Source organism: Anser cygnoides, chromosome Z (genome assembly GCF_040182565.1).
Source record: "Anser cygnoides isolate HZ-2024a breed goose chromosome Z, Taihu_goose_T2T_genome, whole genome shotgun sequence".
Taxonomy (NCBI): domain Eukaryota; kingdom Metazoa; phylum Chordata; class Aves; order Anseriformes; family Anatidae; genus Anser; species Anser cygnoides.
In genome coordinates, this window is record NC_089912.1 from 33,484,813 (window position 1) to 33,489,673 (window position 4,861).

Genomic DNA, 4,861 nt, shown 5'->3' on the forward strand with positions numbered 1-4,861 from the left:
CTTGGGAGTGCAGGCTGTTACACCGAGCCAACCAGACACAGAAGCTCAGGCCAACTGACTGTGACCCAAAGTGTTTTACTGCCTGTGGGGTAAAAAGTGTTTGAGAAGGACGTATCTGGCCCTGCTATGAGATGAGTAACAGCTTCTGCAGTGATCTCTGTGGGTCTGAGTGGGAAAAGCTTGTTGCCAGTTGCAAGGATGGCTGCTGGCTCACCACAGCAAGTGAGCCTGACAGGCTGGCTTTGCCAAAAACACTCAGCTCTGGCACAAGCTGCTTGGGTGGGAAATGCTCCCAGTGCTTGAAAGGCAACAGAATTAGTGCAGTACTGAAGGGAGCTGCCCGTTCTGCCTCCTCCTCCTGAGCTATGCGGAGGAAACCCTTTTCCAAAATTTTTACAGGCTCAGAAAGTGGCTAGCTGTTGTCTGGCAAACGTGCCCAGCCAACGTGTTTGGCAGAGGATGGTCCTGCCTCCCAGGCCACATTTCTGCACGTTCTCACAGGAGGCCAGCGGGTGTTCCCTAGCGTCAAGACTGTGGCACGGGGAGAGAAACTCATGGCAGGCAACTTCTGCAGGCAGATTTCACCTATCAATTTTTAATTGAAGAGCTGAGCAGATTAGAAAGCATATGTGTTTATATTCCCCTCACCACTTTCTTGAAGTCTGTTAAAGTTCACGTAAGGTCATGTGCAAATGGCAGAACACAAATTTTTCCTTTGAAATCTTTCAGATTAAGGGAAAAGGAAAATGATAAGAATGAAAAGAAGAGAAAATGTCAGTGAAAGTGAGAGAAAGAGTGTAGGATGATCCTTGCATTTCTGGCACATCTGAATGGATGCTACTCTTGTTGTGGGTGCGTAGACCTCCTCTGTGTTACAGCTCTATATATCACCTGCAGAAAACAGAAAACAACCACCTTGTTTCTGCTACATCAACAAATAAGTGAAATTGTCAGGTAATTCTGAAATCCCTGATGTAAAATCTCCCATTAATTTCAAACATTTCCAGAGTGGTTCCCATCAGCACAGGCTACTGAACTAATGCAGACAAATACTGATTATGTTTCTGAATATCTAAATACATTTTGTATTTCAGTTAGCAATACATTTGTTAAATTAATTGCTTATTTCTAAAAGAAAATAAATCAAAATGTTGGTAAAATAATAATAACAGTTTTCTTTGTTTTTTACCACTTTATCATTTAAATACTTCAAGCAGTTCTCGGCCATGTGCTGTTGAGGTAAATGGAATCAAAGACAGTATTTCTTCTTGAAAACTGCAGGTTCGAGTCAGTCAGGGGCTTGTCATAAATACTGCCTGAAAGCTTGGCTTACCCTGACATTTATGTTTGTTTTTATCCTGACTCTGAAGCACTGAAAAATTCTGGGGCTGAGGTCGTCAATAAGACTGTTGATCTTGAGGGCTCAACTTAAAACATTGTAGTGTTGTCATGACTGCTTTCTGGGGTGCTTTCTGGATAGGGAGCTTTTTCTGGAAGGTATCTGAAGATTCTTATTAAGTCAGGCATCTTCAAGTCATTTCATCTTTGTTCCTGAATATATAAGGATATAAAGCCCCAAGCCCCTAGCTGTGTTTAAAACCTGTGGCTATGGATTTGTGTCTTGAGTCCTCTGGGAAGGTTCTTCTCCCAGCAAGGGCAGAAAGGAGACAATTAGGGCAGGCTCTAAGGCAATCAAACAGATTGTTTACTACTCTTAGCAATGCAAGCCTAACACAGCAAATGCCCAGGAAAAAAAAAAAAAAAACAAAAAACAAACAAAAAAAAAAAACAACAAAAACCTCCACCCCCCAGTCAGGAGGCTTTTTTCCTACCATGTCTCTTATCAGTCTCCTGCAGAAATTCTAAAACTCTTATCTTGATAGGCCAGATTACCAAGCTGATCTCGTCTCCATGATGAATAGGAATCAAACACTGTTTTCTACTGTCAGCAAACCATACATCCCCAGTCCAGACAATTCAATTAATCTCTCCTCTCCTCTCCTCTCCTCTCCTCTCCTCTCCTCTCCCCTCCTCTCCTCTCCTCTCCTCTCCTCTCCTCTCCTCTCCTCTCCTCTCCTCTCCTCTCCTCTCCTCTCCTCTCCTCTCCTCTCCTCTCCTCTCCTCTCCTCTCCTCTCCTCTCCTCTCCTCTCCTCTCCTCTCCTCTCCTCTCCTCTCCTCTCCTCTCCTCTCCTCTCCTCTCCTCTCCTCTCCTCTCCTCTCCTCTCCTCTCCTCTCCTCTCCTCTCCTCTCCTCTCCTCTCCTCTCCTCTCCTCTCCTCTCCTCTCCTCCCCTCTCCTCCCCTCTCCTCCCCTCTCCTCCCCTCTCCTCCCCTCTCCTCCCCTCTCCTCCCCTCTCCTCCTCTCTCCTCCTCTCTCTTCCTCTCTCCTCCTCTCTCTTCCTCTCTCCTCTCCATCTCTTCTCCATCTCCTCTGTGCCTTCTCCTCCCCTCAATTGATTCCCATGCGTTAATACCATCTAAGAGTCCTCAGTGAGAAGAGGATCTGTTTGCGATGCAGGTGCAAGTTTTCAGCACCACAGCACAACAGCAATATCAACCCCTTCTGCCCTCCTCAGGGCTTCTCTTTGTGAACCACTTTTTCTTTTTCTTCCCTTTCAGCTCTACAACCCCATGCAGCTAATCTGATTATGCTAATTTGTACTTCATGAACCCAAACACTGCAACGGATCTGCGGAGGGTGAGCTGTGCTGGGGATGAGGGTGGTGAGGAGAGAGGAGAGGGGGTGGGAGGGGGGAGCACGGACAATGGGTTCAAGTCAGTTAACAAAAAAAGCCGTCTGTATTGTCAGATAAAGCACACTCGGGGTAACCGCTTGCTGCTCTTGACAATTTAGAGTGTCCCAAACTGGCCTGCGCTACAGAGCAGAAAAGGGAGCACGGAGAATATACAATGAAGGGGCACAATGGAAAGCCTGTTTCCTGTTGAACGTTGCTTTTCTTTCTCCTTAACTAATCCTTCCCAGTACCTCATAGCTGAAGTACGGTCTGCAAATTGTTGGTCAGGTGGTAGCTACGGCACTGGACAGCTTCTGACACACACAAATCTGTCCAACCAGGCTGTGGCTGCACTTGAAATTTACTGAATGCTGAGCAGTGGGTTTGCAGATACGCACACACAAGTGGAAATGTGGACCCCCCCCCCAGGAGATGACGAGTGTCCCCAGCCTTGTTTTACCAGTGTTATCTTTGCAGCAGCTGGAATTGTTCAGGAAACAGCCCTGAGAGGAAATAGAAAGGTTATGGAAAAATTATTTTCAAGATTAAAGTAACCTTATTGTAGAGTTTAGACGATCACAGAATTTTTTAGGTCGGCAGGGACCTCCTGTGATCATCTGGTCTAACACCCCTGCTCAAGCCACGTTCCCCACAGCAGGCTGCCCAGGATCGAGCCCAGCCAAATTTTGAATATTTCCACAGCCTTAGAGTCTGAAACCTGTTCCCGTGTTTGGCTGCCTTCACAGTATTATTTTTTTTCTCGTGTTCAGATGAACTGTCAAGTTTTTTATTTGTACCCACTGCCTCTTGTCCTGTCAATGAGCACTACTGAGGAGAGTCTAGCTCCTTCTACATCGTCTCCCAGCATACACTTGTACACATTGATGATTCCCCTTAAACATCTCTTCACCAGGCTGAACAGCCCCATTTCTCAGCCTCTTCTAGATAAGATGTTCCAGTTCCAGTTCCTTAATCATCTCTGCGGACTCTCTCCAGTAGCCCCACCTCTCCCTGGGAAGCCTACAACTGGACACAACACTCCAGCTGTGGCTGAACAAGGGAAGGATCACCTCCCTCAACCCTGATTGTTGCTCAGGATACTGTCATTGCTGCAGCACTGATGGGAGCTCGGGTTCTCAGAATGCTGTGAGCATGCACAACTCTACCATTGCCTCTGCTAACTGTATTTGTCACAGACCTGAAGTACATTTTGTCTTCCAAGCTGGTAACTGCTGGAAGGAGGCATTTCATTTCCACACATAACAGAAGTGCAATGTGTATGTGCACACCTGCAGAAATGACAAGAGAGAGAAGGGGGCATTGCAATTCTTCCAGCAAGAGATGGGCCTGAACTTTCTGTCCCTAAAAATCTGGTGAACATTGCTTTTTACTACTCAAAAGAGTATGGGGGGAATATTAAGCATTTCCTTAATGTCTGCGTTTTTGTTGTTGCCGTTGTTGTTATTTTTGTTCTGCAACCCTTTCAGGCAGATATTCAGGATGGTGGTTTCTGAGAAACAGCTCCTGCCTCTGGTGACAATAAATGATTTGCTATTGGGAGGAAAAGGGAAAAATGGAAGGAAGACATTTGCTCTGTACTCCACCTTAAATAGCATAGCTCCCCCTTCTCATGCAGAGCAGACTATTCGTTCAGTCCTGCAGCCCTAAGCAGAATATCTCAGGACACCATTTTATGAAAGCAAATGGAGGAGGAAAAATGACTGTCTTAAAGCTGTCATCTCAGGTTCGGTCTTGGACTCAGCTGCATTTGCATTCTGTTTCAGAGAGGAGATTACATTTAGGTTATTTGATAGGGTAGAAATTAGTATCTTGCTAGCATTGCTCCTCTGTATGTGAGATCTCATTTGTTGAACGTGTAGTAGTGCATTACAATATACATATATATCAGTATTTAACAAAACTAGCTCTAAATAAAACTGTGAGTGGAATGACTAAGCGAAGAAGCAGAAAAAAATCAGAAAGGCAATATTAACAGATTAAGTGTGAATGTATAAAATATGCTTTTTGAAATTACCACATGCTGATTGGAGCCTCTGTTCATAATACACATGGAAATATCCCCTGTTGTTCTTTTCCCTGGGAAACACAGAAGCTTATCAGATATGA

General features: G+C 45.1%; 1 long non-coding RNA gene across 1 annotated transcript; it reads right to left on the minus strand.

Annotated features, from left to right (window-relative positions):
• Positions 1-267: 267 nt before the first annotated feature.
• Positions 268-4,025, minus strand: LOC125180572 (uncharacterized). Its single transcript, XR_007159242.2, has 3 exons — positions 3,933-4,025; positions 3,195-3,237; positions 268-891 (listed from the first exon to the last, which is right to left on the minus strand). It is a non-coding gene; the product is annotated as an uncharacterized lncRNA (long non-coding RNA).
• Positions 4,026-4,861: the final 836 nt, after the last annotated feature.